At 40.5% G+C, this 16,791-nt stretch overlaps 1 long non-coding RNA gene across 1 annotated transcript in view; it reads left to right on the top strand.

Annotated features, from left to right (window-relative positions):
• LOC110255848 overlaps positions 1-16,789 on the top strand; it is a 36,174-nt gene extending 19,385 nt beyond the window's left edge. The window contains exon 3 of the long non-coding RNA XR_002336730.1: positions 16,653-16,789. This is a non-coding gene — a long non-coding RNA (uncharacterized LOC110255848). The remainder of the gene's footprint in view (positions 1-16,652) is intronic.

Here is a 16,791-nt window from a genome sequence, read left to right as displayed (position 1 = left end):
CAAGAGCAGAAGCTTTATGGCCACAACTTGTGGTGTGAATAGAAGAGTCCCCAAAAAAGAGAAAGAAAGGCCATGAGCACGACATGGAGGGAAAACCAGAAACTGATAAAAGGCAAGACGTAAGGAGGAAGCGAGCCCCTTGAGGAATGTCTGAAATGTCCAAAGGGATGAAAGAAGGACCAGGGTCCCTATTTTAATAACTGGATATTTCTGGGGAGAAAGAGCACCCAGATTTGAAAAATGAAGCATGTAGACGTTTTAAACAATGAAAACTATTGTTAAAATAAAAATCGATAGATTAAACAATAGAGAGGATGCAGATGAAAAGAAAATTAGTGAATTGTCAAATATATCTGATGAAATAGCACAGAATGCAGAAGAGAGAGTTAAAGAGGAGATGGGAAATATGTGGAAGAAAATGAGGATACATGGAGGATGTAATGAGAAGCTTTAATAACATAGCTAATAGAAGTTCCAGAAGGAGGAAGCAAAGAGCATGGCGGAAAAGCAATATTAAAAAGAATTATTGGAGTTCCTGTCCTGGTTCAGTGGTTAATGAATCCGACTAGGAACCATGAGGTTGCGGGTTCGATCCCTGGCCTTGCTCAGTGGGTTAAGGATCTGGCGTTGCTGTGAGCTGTGGTGTAGGTTGCAGACGCGGCTCAGCTCCTGTGTTGCTGTGGCTCTGTCATAGGCTGGTGGCTACGGCTCTGATTTGACCCCTAGCCTGGGAACCTCCATATGCTGCGGGAGTGGCCCAAGAAATGGCAAAAAAGACAAAAAAAAAAAAAAAGAATGATTAAAGATGTTTTAGAATTAAACAAAAAAGAATCATAAGTTTGAAAAGGCACACAGATCTCCTGTAAAGGTAAATGCAACAAATCTGTGCCCAGAAACGTTATATTAAAATTATGGGGAGTTCCCATCGTGGCTCAGTGGTTAACAAACTTGACTAGTATTCATGAGGATGCAGGTTCAATCCCTGGTCTTGCTCAGTGGGTTAAGGATCTGACATTGCCATGAGCTGTGGTGTAGGTCATAGACACAGCTTGGATCCCGAGTTGCTCTGGCTGTGGTGTAGGCTGGCAGCTATAGCTCCGATTCGACCCCTAGCCTGAGAACCTCCATGTGCCATGGGGGGGGGGGGGCCTAAAAAGACAAAAGACAAATAAAGTTAAAATAAAATAAAATAAAATAAAGGAACATCAGAGGTAAAGAGGAAAAAGTGTGAAACTGTGAGAGGTAAGACAGATGATATGCAAAGGAACAGACCAATCAGTAGTAGACATCTCCTTTGGTATCTGTGTGATCATAGCTAACAAAAGACAGATATTTTCAAATGCTTGGGACAATTACATTGTATAATAACTTAAATGACATTCAAGAAAAGGCAATATATTTGTATTTTTTCATTTCTAAGGAAGATTATCACCTACCAACTCTTCTGGCAGGAACTGCTAAGGAATTCACTTTACCTGAAAAGAACTGAACTCGGAAAGAAGGAGTAGGAAACACACACGTATAGAAAACTGACTTAGTCTGGGTGGGCGCTGCAGACCAAAGGGTAAAAGATACATGACTCAATAAGTTGGTCTGGCGCATTCCATTCTCCTTGAGGGAAAAAACAAAATGAAACTGAATCCCTGCTTCACTCTGTATATGAAAATCTATTCTCAGTGGAATAATTTAAAGGTAAAATTATTACAGAAGAAAATATAAGAAAATATCTCTATGGCCTCAAGATAAGGAAGAATTATTACAAACCGCAGTGAAAAGGCTTAATACATTTGACTGTGTTAAAAATAACAAAACCTTGCCCCCACCAAAATAAGATTGGTATGTAGAACAATTTTCAGAAAATTCAAGTAGTCAGATACTTGTAAGAAAGAGGCTTAGCCGTGCGAGTAATTGGAAAAATGCCAATTAAATCACAGTGGGATAGCAGACTGGCAAAAATTGCAAATCGACAGTATCAAAAGTTGGAGAGGATTTGGCGTATAGAAACGGAGACAAGTTATGTCCATTTTCAGTAGCGAATGAGTATTTACAGTATCCACTAAATCTCTGTGGTGTATTTATACAGTGGAAGGCCGTGTAACAGTGAAAATGAATGAACATAAACTATGTATGTGCATAGATAATTCTCACACATGGTGCTGACTGAATGAGGCAAATTGTAGACCCATACATACTCCATGACACTGTTTATCAAAGTTAAAAAATTCGAAACAATATTGCATGTGGTTTAAGGATGCAGACACGATAAACTGTGGAGCTGCATGGGGACGGTATAGTTCCAGTTCAAGAGGGAGAGTTACGTGACCTAGACGGGTCCACAAGGGTCTCAGCTGTGCTGTAAGGACATTATGTATTAGGCTGCAAGGAAGGTACCTGGTCATTTGCTCTTTTGTTCTGTATACCGTTTTAATGCCTTACCTATGCCACAATACTTTTCTAAAATGAAAAGAGTAAATCGGAGATGAAGAAATGCAGATGGCAAGTGAAGAGAAGGGAAGAAGGTGGGAGCCTGTGCTCTGTTTTTTGACACCAAGTGATTTGGAGGCATTGAAGGTTTATGCATGTAGGTAAACTGACATGTGAAACTGCAGAATTACGAGCTCAAACTCAATATATTCATCTTTGTGAAGTAATATTTATCATTTGGTCAGCACCAGTAATAGTCTGAGTCATGTACAATTTGGAATTATGTTGAATTAAATCATTAAGAAGCAAAAGCTCAAAATTATTTTTCTCTTTCTATTCTTAGTCTCTAACGCAGCTTTTTGAGAAGAACCAATACTATACCTTTAGAAAAATGATCAAAATTAAACACACTGAATCACTGAAAATATTTATAAAGGACATTCTCCAAAGAAGCTATATTTGATGATATGAAATCTCTTAAAACCGGTGGTCCAAATGTAGATTTTTTTGTGTGTGTGTGCATGTGGTCAAATTCCAGACACTAAACTGGGTATCTTTACATATTCCATTTAATTTATTCATCATAAAACTTTCAAAAATGAAAGAACTCATCAACAACACTCATATCTCTTTAGAGCAATGGGATAGATATTCTAAAATGTGTGTTAAAAATTATATGCTTTAAATGTCTCCCGTTTAGAACTAAATCAGTCATTTTCCAAGTAGGGTACAGTATGTTCTGTACTAAAGGAAAACCCCTGCTTGGAACAAAGGTGTTACTGAATAGCTCTGCCAGAGACCTTTATTTCAAAGGCAGAATTTTATTTCACAGGAAATGCGAATATGAAAGTATTTTACTAGTAATTAGCTTTTAAAATAGCAGCTTCATTTTCTTCATTTATGCTTGGGAGCTAGACATGGAATTTGTGGGGTTTTTTTCCCTGACTTGCATGAAATTGTTAGGAACGTGTTGTATTCTAGCTAAGAAACAAGAAGACAATACCAAACTTGGTTATCGCCTGAGACGGCACCTGCAGAATAGTCTTGAGGGGACAGTAAACCCAGAAGATAAGTAAATACTTAGCAGGTGCTGTCCCATTCTGGACACCCTGCCCCCCCCCACATTCATCCTCATCTCCAGTGGGAAATTTAAAAGAATTAGTAACCATAATAGCATCAATTAACTGTTCAATCTTAATAGTTAATTAATACATTAATTAATTAACTTAAAATCTTAAGATCTTACTTCCGTCTTACTGTCCCCATTTAGAGATGGTAAAACCAAGGCACAGAGCGCTTAAGGGTCTTGCAAAGGCCACAGTTAATAGTGGCCGGAGTCAAGCTCTTAAACCCAGACAATCTGATTTCAAAGCTACCCACTTAAGTGCCATGCTACATCTCTTGTCATATTGAAAGACGTTAACCTTGGGCATTAGCGTGAGTTACTGATACAGGCAGATCCCATCATGGTTTCTGTTCCTACCCCTGGTTGTTGTTATTGCTGATAAGTTGGGCCTTAGATCTTTACTCTCTGGCCTTTACCTATGCACATTTTCTACTGGGTAATATCAGACAGTTTTCTAAAGATACCAATTTAAATTCTCAACACTACATGTGTGTCTTGCTCTACATTTAAATTTTTTGCTGACCTGATAGTTGTGACATGTTATCTTGTGGTTTTAAATTGCATTTCCATGATTATTAATGCAGTGGGAAATTTTTCACGTGTTTTCGGGCTATTTATATTTCCTCTTCTATGAAATGCCTGTTCATGTCTTTTGCCCATTTTTATATTAAGTCATTTGTCTTTTTTCTGTTGATATGTAAGAATCCTTTACATAGTCCAGATACTAATTTTTATCTCTTATGTGTGCGTGTATATCATATACCTTCTCTTAGTTTGTTCTTCTCTTTGATAAAGAGAACTTCTTAATTTTAAAGGAGTTAAATTTATTGATTTTTTTCCTTTATGCTTTTGAGCTTTTAAAAGAGTTTAATACATCTTACCCTATCCCAGAGATGATAAAATGCATTGTCTTCTTAAAAATTTATATATTTGTCCTTTAAATTTGGTGTTTAATTGGAATTGATAACCTTCATGTATGGTGAGAGGTATGGATCCAATTAAAATTTTTTTTTATCCATTGGATAACCAAATGTCCAAGTACCATTTATTGCACAGTTTCCCTACTCGCCCTGATTTTCTAAGTCCCTCTGTCACTGTCATGAGTCAAGCTTCCTTCTAAGTGTGGACTGTTTCCGGCCCTTCTGTTTTGTTCCATTGGTCTACCTTGTTTGACACCTTATCAATTCCACCCTGTCTTCGTTGCTACCGCTTTATTTATGAGTTCTGATGTGGACTGGGAAAGCCCTTACCTTATTCTCCTTTGGCATTTTTAGTTCTTAGCTTTCCCACATACATTTTAGAGTCAGTTTGTCAGATACCATAAATAGTTAGTGTTTTGATTGGACTGTATTAGAGCTACAGTTTAATATGGGGGAAGTGACACCTTAACGATACTCTTTCCTGTTTGTGTACCTGGGATATCCCTGTTTGTTAGTCTTTCAAAAAAGTTGAAAATTTTTCTCAAAAAATCTTTGTACATCTTTTATTAGATTAATTCCTAGGTATTTTATACTTTTGATGCTGTTGTCACTTGTACCTTGCTTATAGACTTATTTTTAAATTGCTGTTGGGTACGGTTACACAATTTTTATTTATTTTGTGGCAGGGATGACGTTGCTTATTATCATTAAAGAGGTCTCCCTTTCTTCTTGGACACACATCTTTCTTCTCGGCCTTCCTTCCAATTAGGGGCAGCCGCATGACCGACTCCTGGCAAATGGGATGGGGGCAGCGGTTAGGTAGGCCACACTGAGGCCTGGCCCATAAAAACTTCCCCTGTAGCTCCCCACTCCTTCCCTGGAAGCTCTTGGGTGTTGGTGCCAGGAAGACTTTGGAATGGTGTCCACAGGGTGACATCTCTATTTGGGTCCCCAGGTGACTAGTAGCATGGATCCCCATCTTGCACCTGCTCCCATTAAATTAGCTTTACATGATGGGTATTAATTTTTATTTTGTTAGGCCGCTGAGCTATGTCTATTACAGCAAATAAGATTGTCTTAGCTGATGCATGTAAATTCTAATGCTGGCAATTTGTTAAGTACATTTGTTAATCTAAATATTTATCTGGTGATTGTGTTTTCTACATAAAATTACATCATTCGTGAATAATGAGCTTTGCTTGCTTTCCTATTTTTTACAAATTTTTTTCTCTCTTGTGCTACAGTACCAGCTAAGACTTCCTGTACAATGTTGAGCCAAAGCAACAGTGGTTTGGAAGTTGCCTTAATCTCGATATTAAGAGGAGTTCTTTTACTATTTTACCATTAATGGCTATGCCTGGTATAATACTGTATATATCCTTTATCAGGAAATGGAAATTCCCTTTTTATTACTAATTCATCTAGATATTTTAAAATTATAAATGGATGTTATTTAATGTAATGGTATATTTGCATCCTTGGGGAGGTCATGTGTTTTTCTTCATTAAACTGATAATGTGCTCATGTATCTATTTTCAATGAGTGACTTGTCCATAATTTTAGCTTTCATTTATTGTCCTTTCCTGATTTTATTATTACTTTGGTATTAATAGGAGGTGTGGGCATGCTTCTATTGTTCTGTCACCTGAAAGAATTTGTATAAAATTAGATTCTTTGTTTCTTAAATGTTTGGTAAAAATTACCTGTAAAGTTGGCTGTGCCTGGTAGTATCTGTGTGTGTGGGGGGGGGGTGTGTGTGTGTATGATTAATTTTTAACCACTGATTCAGTTAGCTTGATTGATTAGTAGATCATAGAATCTACTTTTCTATTTCTTTTTGGGGTAGTTTTGTTAACTCTGCTTTCCTGAGATTGTACTGGCATGAATTATGCAAAGTAGGCTTTTCCTATCCTTTAAATACCACAGCTTTAATGATGTCATTTTACATTTATTATATTCTTTTTTCTTTGTCTTTTTTGTCTTTTGAGGGCTGTACCCGTGGCATGAATTATGTTCTTTGATTTATGCCTCCTGTCTTTGTTTCCTTGATGAATCTTGTCGGATCTTGTCCATTGCATTATTCTTTTCAGGCCACTGTATTTTTGCTTTCTGGATCCTCTGCATTATATCCTTAGTTTCTATCTTAGGGAAAATTTCTCTTCCGTATATTATGCTTTTCTTTTTACTCTCTGGGGACTTACACTGATTTTTTTCTAGCTTCTTTTTAGATTTTTTTTTTTTTTGTCCTTTTTAGTGTCACACGTGTGGCACATGAAAGTTCCCAGGCCAAGGATCCAATTGGAGCTGCAGCTGCCAGCCTGCACCACAGCCACAGCAACCCAGGATCCGAGTCACATCTGTGACCTACACCGCATCTCATGGCAACGCCGGATCCTTAACCCCCTGAGCTTGGCCAGGCGTCCTCATGGTTACTGCTAAGGCGCATTACAGCTGAGCCATAAGACGAACTCCCTTTGTCTAGATTCTTGATTTGGATGCTGATTTGTTAATTTTGAGTCTTTCTTCATGTAAATATTTAAGACTATGTAGTTTCCTTTATCATTTTATTTACCTCTTTAAAGGTCTTTTTTTTTTTTTTTTCCTTTCTTTTAGGGCTGTACCCGCGGAATATGGAGGTTCCCAGGATAGGGGTCAAATCAGAGCTACGGCTGCCAGCCTACACCACAGCCACAGCAACATAGGATCAGAGCCACGTCTGTGACCTACATCATAGCTCACGGCAATGCTGGATCCTTAACCCATTGAGCGAGGCCAGGGATCGAACCCACAACCTCATGGTTCCTAGTCGGATTCGTTTCTGCTGTGCCACGACGGGAATTCCTGCCTCTTTAAAGTTTATATATATTTCATTATTATTTAGTTCAATATTTTCTAATTTCCATTATTCTTTCATTTAGAAGGCTCTTAAAATTACTGAACATAGTTTCTATTTATTTTATCATGAATTTCTAACAGCTGCATTTTTTTATCAGAAAAATGTAATTGGATATGCAGTACTTGCAAGTTAGTATTGAGGCTTGCATTAGTAGCCTGGCACAGAATGAGTTTTTAAAAAATGTTTCCTATGTGCAAGAAGATAATGGACAGTACTTAATTTTTGAGTTCTGTGTTTTTTAGGTCAAGCATGTAGGCAGTATTCTTTAAATATTCCAAATATTTTCTCATGTACTTGATCTTGCCTGATCAGTCAACAACTAAGCAGATATCTAGGTCTCCTATTATCGTGAGGCTCGCTCATAGTTCTATCAATTTTTGCTTATATTCAATTTTTTGCTTATATGTTTTGTGTTTATGTTGTTATGTGCCTACCAGTATAGAATTGATTTTTCCTGGTGAACTGACATTTGATCATTAAAGACTGGCCTTTAAAATCTCTATCATTGCTCTTGGCTTTAAAATTTGTTTTTATGGAGTTCCCGTCGTGGCTTAGTGGTTAACGAACCCGACTAGTAACCATGAGGTGGTGGGTTTGGTCCCTGGCCTCGCTCAATGGGTTAAGGATCTGGTGATGCCGTGAGCTGTGGTGTAGGTTGCAGACACGGCTCGGATCCCACATTGCTGTGGCTGTGGTGTAGGCCGGCAGCTACAGCATCAATTCGACCCCTAGCCTGGGAACCTCCACACGCCGTGGGTGCAGCCTTAAAAAAGACAAAGGACAGAAAACAATTATTTTTATGATATTAATATAGTTATATCAGCTTTCTTTTGGTTCGTTTTTTCTAGTTTCTCTTCAATCATGCTTTGACTTTTCAGCTTTCTATGTATTTATGTTTTAGGTATGCTTATTATAAACATCATGTACCTGTATTTTTAAAAAAATTCAGTCTGGCCATAATATATTAAGTAGTTCAGTCTTTATAGTTCAGTCTTTATACTTATTGTCATTAACGATATTTATTTCCACTATCTTCTTTTGTCATTTCTATGTATTTTCTTTTTTCTCTCTTTTTGTTTCCCTTTTCCCATCTTCTTTTGGGTAGCTTTTTTTTTTTTTTTTTCTTAATTTTTTTTTTTCCATTTGGAAGTTGTACTCATCATACTTACTCTTAGTAGTTAACTTGGAATAGTGTCTTTGAAACTGTGAGTTGTGCAAATAATTCTGTGGGTATCGACCAGGACTTTAATAAAAGGACATGGAAGAGAATAGTTAAATGGAATAGTAAGTGTCTAATTAGGGAAATATTGTTTTCGTGATAATATTGTTTCAGATATTTGTTTCAAAAAAATATATATATGGGGGGGGTAGAGCTTAGAACAGAGCTTGTTATTACTACCTCTTTCGGCCCCACTGGTCTGCTGGTTTTGTTAGACTGCCATCTGCTTCCTTAGCCAGATGGCAGCATCCTGTAGAGCCATATTGGGGTTTGAAACAATAGAAAAAAAGTGTGTGCCCTTTTCAGAATTTGTTCTCATGTGCAAAGTATATATACTTTTCAAAATATCCTCTCGTATTGTGGACCAAGTGAAGAAAGTTAATGAAAGGTGAGGAGTTTAAAAACAAGACTATATAGAAAGCCTCTGTGGCCCAGTCTGCTGTTAGGCCAGCGTCTAGCCTCGTAAGTCCACCCAGTGGAATGGACAGTCCTCACTGCACAGTGACACAGGGTGGCACGTCAAACCAAACAGTGACAAACAGTCTTGGTTCACAGTTTTGATATTTTATTCATCGTGGACTTTTCCCCATTAGTTTTGATTTTCAGAATATTACACTAATACTATTCTTTACCTGGATTCCTGGGTTTTTACTGGCTGCCCGAGGTGGGCTAGGAAACATCAGTCCAGCCCTGCTGGCTGCGCAGGCCTTCAAGGCTCTGGCTGCAGGCCTGCTCTCTGCCTGGAACAGGCCAATCTTGCTTTTGGCTTCCTGTGCCACGTGGAGACTCCAGTTTCCTGGAGTTGGGCACGTGCGCCAGACAAAGGGTAGATTTGGTGCTAGCTCACATTAAAATTTTCCCATTTTTTTTTTCAGTCTCTTATCAGTTCTTACTTTCCTGATAGCCCACAGTGCATGTAAAAGAGCTATTTTTAATATCTTTGTTATTTGTCAGCTTTCTTTGTTCTTTTCCTCCAGAGTTTCATTCACTGTATTTGTTCTCCTGAGCCCCCAGCAATGAAGTCTGGAAGGTTCCTTACCACAGGATATCCAAAGATGAGTTGTCTGCTGAGTTCACCCAGTGCCTGGGTGATGACTAGCAACTGGTTTACCTAATTCCACGGTGAGGCACCCAGGCTATCTCATCAACTTGCCAAGGAGCAGGGCTGGCAGGCTGTCCGCCTAGAACGTGAGGCATATAGAGAAACTCCTTTGAAATGGCAAACGGCTCAAAGTCTGGCTGTCTTTCAAAGACGGCACAAGCTTTGATGTTCCAGGCACAGTTCTAAGGGTTTTGTGTATGTTAACTCACTGAATTCTCAACAGTTACCTTATGTGGTACATGCTATTATTAATTGGCTCCTTTTTACAGGGAGCCAAACCCATCTGGAGGTTCACTCTCTGCCTGTGGTCCCCCAGACAGAGCGTGGAGAGCCAGGGTTTGGGCGCAGCCCGCTCGGCTTCCAGTGCCCCGCTCTCGAGCTCTGCGCTGCCCTGCCTCACGTGGCGGGGTTCGCCCAGACCCACGGTCAGCGAAGGGCTCCCCAAGCTGACCTGGTTTCCTCTCTTCGGCAAGCGGCTCACATGGGTCGAATGTATGGCCGGGATGGTCCCCGTGTCCTCAGCTGGCCATCAACTCATGCGCTAAATATGCTCATTGATTTCTGTGAAGATGTTTCCCAGGGCAAAGCCACCCAGGATGTGGTTTTGATTCAGAACCTACCGATGACTCCGGGAGTTGGGATAATCTCGGCATCGACGCCGGGCATGTGTTTCCTGATGACGCCGGGCTGTCCTAACGGGGGCTTGGGTCAGGAGTGCCTGTCGCCTGCGGTCATTCCTGAGCGCCACCCGCTGCGGCTTGTCCATGTCATGACCAGGGAGAGGGATCACTGCAGTTAGTCTGAAACGGCTCTGATGGGCCCAGCAGGCTGTTCGCCAGCGCCTTAGACGCCTGTGTTCTACAGCCACATCTGGCCCCGAGTTGTATTTACCGAAGGCACACTTAATGCGCTCTGTTCTAACCTTATATGAAGATGCTTGGCTTCCAAAAGAACCCATTTGATTTTTTTTTTTTTTTTTCTGATTTCTTTCAAAGAGATAGTGACAAAGAACTCAGGAATGTAAATGACTGAGAGCGAAAATGTGGACCCAGGGAAACATGGCTTTCGCTAGTGCCTTTAAACAATAAAAGTTCTTTCCTCTGGAAATATGTGAAAACTTGCCATTTTGAGAATCCACAATGAAACATACTTGAGTTTTGACTTCTTTCTTCCTCTTCTTTTTCTTCTGTGATGAATTCAGTGTGCTCTCAGGCAAGACACTTTGATAGGCAAATAATTTTTTCATCAAAAAGAATCAAATTATGGTTTGGAATATATTTCTTGCACCAGTTTAAAAGGAAATCAAATGTCAATGATGGAACTAGTAAATGGTAGAGTCACCTCTCTGTTAAAGTTTGGGTTTCCTGGGAAGCAGACTTTGAGGTGGAGATTCTAGCCCATGGGGAAGGGACGCAAGCAGGATTAGGCCAGGGGAGAGGCGGTGCTGTGAAGTCTCAAAAAAGCCTCAGCCCCACGGCTGGAGAAGCTGGGGACCACGGCGCAGTATTGCTCTGAGTTGGGCAAAGCTGTGGGCCTCGATACCCCTCTGTCAGTCAACTAGGCAGGAGTGTGCTGAGGAACAGAGGGAGACTCTGCAGAAGGCAAGTGTCATTCGCCAATGCAATTCCAGAAGGAGACTGACAGCTGGGCTTGCCTGCTGTCACTCCTAGATGCTGGAGTGAGGGCTTCATTCCGAAGGAGGAGCTGACCGCAGGCTACCACTGCTTAGGTTTTTTTTTTTTTTTTTATAATTTTTTTATTTTCCCACAGTACAGCAAGGGGGTCAGGTTATCCTTACATGTATACATTACAATTACATTTCCCCCCACCCTTTGTTCTGTTGCAACATGAGTATCTAGACATAGTTCTCAATGCTATTCAGCAGGATCTCCTTGTAAATCTATTCTAAGTTGTGTCTGATAAGCCCAAGCTCTCGATCCCTCCCACTCCCTCCCCCTCCCATCAGGCAGCCACAAGTCTCTTCTCCAAGTCCATGATTTTCTTTTCTGAGGAGATGTTCATTTGTGCTGGATATTAGATTCCAGTTATAAGTGATATCATATGGTATTTGTCTTTGTCTTTCTGGCTCATTTCACTTAGTATGAGATTCTCTAGTTCCATCCATGTTGCTGCAAATGGCATGATGTCATTCTTTTTTATGGCTGAGTAGTATTCTTCTGAATCTAATCCTCTGTGGATGGACATTTGGGTTGTTTCCATGTCCTGGCTATTATGAATAGTGCTGCAATGAACATGCGGGTGCACGTGTCTCTTTTAAGTTTCTTTTAAGAGTTTTGTCCGGATAGATGCCCAAGAGTGGGATTGCGGGTCATATGGAAGTTCTATGGATAGATTTCTAAGGTATCTCCAAACTGTTCTCCATAGTGGCTGTACCAGTTTACATTCCCACCAGCAGTGCAGGAGGGTTCCCTTTTCTCCACAGCCCCTCCAGCACTTGTTCTTTGTGGATTTATTAATGATGGCCATTCTGACTGGTGTGAGGTGGTATCTCATGGTAGTTTTGATTTGCATTTCTCTTATAATCAGTAACGTTGAGCATTTTTTCATGTGTTTGTTGGCCATCTGTATATCTTCTTTGGAGAAATGTCTATTCAGGTCTTTTGCCCATTTTTCCATTGATTGATTGGCTTTTTTGCTGTTGGGTTGTATAAGTTGTTTATATATTCTAGAGATTAAGCCCTTGTCGGGTGCATCATTTGAAACTATTTTCTCCCATTCTGTAAGTTGTCTTTTTGTTTTCTTTTTGGTTTCCTTTGCTGTGCCAAAGCTTTTCAGTTTGATGAGGTCCCATGGGTTTATTTTTGCTCTAATTTCTATTGCTTTGGGAGACTGACCTGAGAAAATATTCATGATGTTGATGTCAGAGAGTGTTTTGCCAGTGTTTTCTTCTAGGAGTTTGATGGTGTCCTGTCGTATATTTAAGTCTTTCAGCCATTTGGAGTTTATTTTTGTGCATGGCGTGAGGGTGTGTTCTAGTTTCATTGCTTTGCATGCAGCTGTCCAGGTTTCCCAGCAATGCTTGCTGAATAGACTTTCCTTTTCCCATTTTATGTTCTTGCCTCCCTTGTCAAAGATTAATTGACCATAGGTGTCAGGGTTTATTTCTGGATTCTCTATTCTGTTCCATTGGTCTGTCTGACTGTTTTGATACCAGTACCACACTGTTTTGATGACTGTGGCTTTGTAGTATTTCTTGAAGTCTGGGAGAGTTATGCCTCCTGCTTGGTTTTTGTTTCTCAGGATTGCTTTGGCGATTCTGGGTCTTTTGTGGTTCCATATAAATGTTTGGATTGTTTGTTCTAGTTCTGTGAAAAATGTCATGGGTAATTTGATAGGGATTGCATTGAATTTGTAGATTGCTTTGGGTAGTATGGCCATTTTTACAATATTGATTTTCCCAAGCCAGGAACGTCTTTCCATTTCTTTACATCTTCTTTGATTTCTTTGATTAAAGTTTTATAGTTCTTGGCATATAGGTCCTTTACCTCCTTGGTCAGGTGACTGCTTAGGTTTTAACGTGTGTATGACTCACCTGAGCATCTGGTTAGACTGCAGATGCTGCTTCAGTGATCTGGAGGGGGCCCTGGGATCCTGCGTTTCTGACAAGTCCCCAGGTGCTCCTGGGGCAGGTTCAAGAACCGCATTTGGGGTAGTGAGTTGGATCCAGAGTCACCCTGCCTGGGTGTCAGTGCCTGCTTTTCTGCAAACTTTGTGACTTTGGTTAAGTTATCTATTCTTTTTCAGTCCTCAGTGTTCTCATTTATTAATGGGTGTGCTACAATGGAATTAACCATGGAAGGTTATTGCAATGATTAATGAATCCAGATGAACCTGAAAGACTATCGCAATATAAGGGCACAAAAAATATTTGATACCATTATTCTTGTAGTTAAAACCTTGGTCTTCTTAGCCAAGCTTGACTAAGACTGCCTTAAAAGTCTGTATAAACCTAAAATATATTTGAAAATCAAAATTACAAAGTAAATTAAATATTGAGACCAGCGAAGAACATGCTAGGTTGCTGATTTAATCAAAGACTGTTGCCTCTGGTGTAGAAGTTAAGAGATCTTGTGGTCGAACTGCTACAGTCTACAGCCAAATCAAAACCAATCAAATGAAAGGACCCCAAGGGGCCATGAAAGGTCACCCTATATTGTGTAGGTGGGACCCTCTTGCTGAAAAGACAACAGGAGCTCTTTCGTGAATACTTTAACAGCTATCGAAACCCATCGTTGTTAGGCTGCCGCTCTTGTGGGCTGAATTGTGTCTCAAAAAGACATGTGAGGGAGGTCCTGTTCTGGGGCAGCAGAAACAAATCCAACCGGTATCTGTGAGGATGTGGGTTTGACCCCTGGCCTCGCTCAGTGGGTTGGGGATCTGGCACTGCCGTGAGCTGTAGCTGTAGCTGGCAGCTCCTGCTCTGATTTGCCCCCCTAGCCTGGCAACTTGCATAACGCTGTGGGTGCCACCCTACAAAGGAAAAAAAAAAAAAAAAGGCATGTTGACATCCCAACCTCCATCTTTTTTAGGGGCTGCTTTATTATGACTTAATGACATACTAATGGGGAAAAATTCAGTGGCTTTCACAATTTTTTTTATTTCAAGCGGATCGTATTGAAGTCTGATTTAAAAAGACTGAATCACACTGGAGAAATGGTTCAATTCATATTCCTCCCATTGCCTCTGCTCCTAATAAAGAGCCGGGCTCTGTCCTAAACCTAGAGTAGTACTTTGCAGCCCATAGCCACAAAATTTTTTATAAATCATTCTTGTGATATTCTTGTGATAGTGAAGAAAACCTGTCTTATGTATCCTAGTAAAGCTTTCTTATGATGGCTTCATCCTAAACCTAGATGAATGCTTTCTTCTGAGTTCTTTTCTGAAATTTGGACCTGAAGGTTGCCATGTCAGCATGACTGTAGAGTTAGGACAAGGCAGGGCTTGAGGGTTCTGCTACTCTGTGTGATCTTGAAAGAGTTAGTCGATTTTTATGTGCCTTGAATTCTCATCTGCATTACAGGTGTAATAGCTCCTTCGCAATGCTCAGGATTGTGGCAAGTATAAATGAACCAAACAGAGGTACTTCCTGATTCTACCCTAGTTCATGAAAACGGCCATGTGCCTTTCACCAGCTTTGGCGGGGATGTCTGAAGGGTTTGATTAAAATATAAGCCAAGTACCACATATGACTTTACACTGGGAGCCTGAAAGGACCCTTGAAATGGGTGGGCCATCATTTTTCAGCTGCTGGAGCAGAGGGATCAAGTGATGCCATGTGACCATTGGTCATGCGGTTGGAATCACATGGACGGGGGTTTTCAACTAAGCTGCGCATCTAATCACAGCTGAAGGCAGATACGAAAAGGTAGTTTTGATCTAGAATCAAGCTACTTGTCACAACAGAATCTCACAGAAGAATCTTTGCAGTAGTTAGAACTTAGTTATTAGACACAGGACGACTTGTTAAAACCTATGTGGACTGTTGAGCACAGCGCCGGACACGTAAGCAGGTCCCTGAACATTCTCAGTTCCGCCCCTTCTCCATCCCTGCTGTCCGCCTCTCCCACCATGAGCAGGGAGGGAGGCCCCCGCTGTGATCCATTTTGTGCAAATCATACTGATTCACAGTGACTCAGTCCTGCCTTTGGACATAAACCAGTCCAGCTGCAATGACAGCCTAATAGTTCAGAGATCCTTGGATATTTGGGGGGAAGAAGAAATCATTCTTTAGTGAGCCAATATTTCCTTCTCACTGATGTCAGAATGTTGAACTGTATTTTTTTGTTTGCCTGGCTGCCCCTAAAAGCTTTAAATTTGTTGCAAAATAACTATAGTTAATAATAAGCAGCATATACTTCTGGGTTCGAAACATTTTTAGTTTGGGATGCCCCAAGTTAAAATAACATCTTCCTATGGCAGATAATTATAGAATAATTGATGTTTCATATTTAAATATCTCCTGTGCTGAAGAGATAAATTAATTTCGTCCTCTCAGGTTTAAATTTCACTTTTGATTTTGATGTAGTAGCATAAAAAGTCAGCCTACTGATGAAAATTATACTTCATAAACCAGGTGTGAAAATTTTAATACAGTTTGTCTTAGATTTTTTTCATTAAAATAACAACTTGTTCTCAAAACTTGGCACCTTGAACTTACTATCAACAGAGACTATTTTCTTGTAAGGAATGACTGATGGATTGCCAGCTTCTCTTCTGCAATTAAAGACATTGCTCATCCAAACACATAGCCAGTTTTTCAAACATCCGCAGAGGTGTGAAAGTACTTTTACCTTGGAATTCCTGATGGCACCCTTTAAGAATACAAGCGCTCGCATGTGTATGTGGCTGGTCTGTGGGATGTTTGTGTTGTCTGCCCTCACGAGGGTCTCCTAACCACTCAGGGGTCTGAAGCATCACACTTGCCTTGGACAAAGTCTTCTTCTCTCCCCGATCCTGCCTTGGCCCATAGAGGAGGTGACTTCTGCCAACCCTTGCATGACAAGGACCTTTCCCACCTCCCTTGAGAAATACCACGGGCCCCAGAGGATGGAGAAATGAGAAGATGGAGAAGGTGCACAGCCCCTCTTACGAGGACTCACTTGGCCAAGCACCTGCCCTCAGGGAGGATGGTCCGCTCTTGCGCTCCCCATGGTCCAGCTGGCAGGGTGTCTGCTTAGGACAGGACGCATCCTGCTGCCTCTTGCAGCAGCCTGAGGTCTAAGACACCAGCAGGCCTGTTTTAGGGGTTAATGGGCACTTTCTTGTCTGTTAATGAAAGCGACGTTTTGCTCCCCACTTGGTTACTGATGTTCACGTCTCTTCACATTTGGACAGGAATTCTGAAGAAGAGGACTGAGGGGTGGGGTTGACTTTTATTTCTAATTTCAAAGAATACCAAAAATACTTCCCAAATGATCCTTTTAAATTGTTTTTCTTACTGTTAGGAAGCCAAGATCGAAAGCTTGCTCTTCTTTGAAGTTACCAAATGTTATCTGTGTGAATGTGAAAACCATTTTGTTTGGCTAATTACCAACCTAGCTCAACAGCAACGACAACAGCAACCACAAAAGGAGGACGACGAGA

The sequence above is a fragment of the Sus scrofa genome, chromosome 11 (assembly GCF_000003025.6).
Source record: "Sus scrofa isolate TJ Tabasco breed Duroc chromosome 11, Sscrofa11.1, whole genome shotgun sequence".
Taxonomy (NCBI): Eukaryota; Metazoa; Chordata; class Mammalia; order Artiodactyla; family Suidae; genus Sus; species Sus scrofa.
The sequence above is the reverse complement of the archived record's forward strand: the minus strand, read 5'-3'. Positions and strand labels throughout refer to the sequence as shown.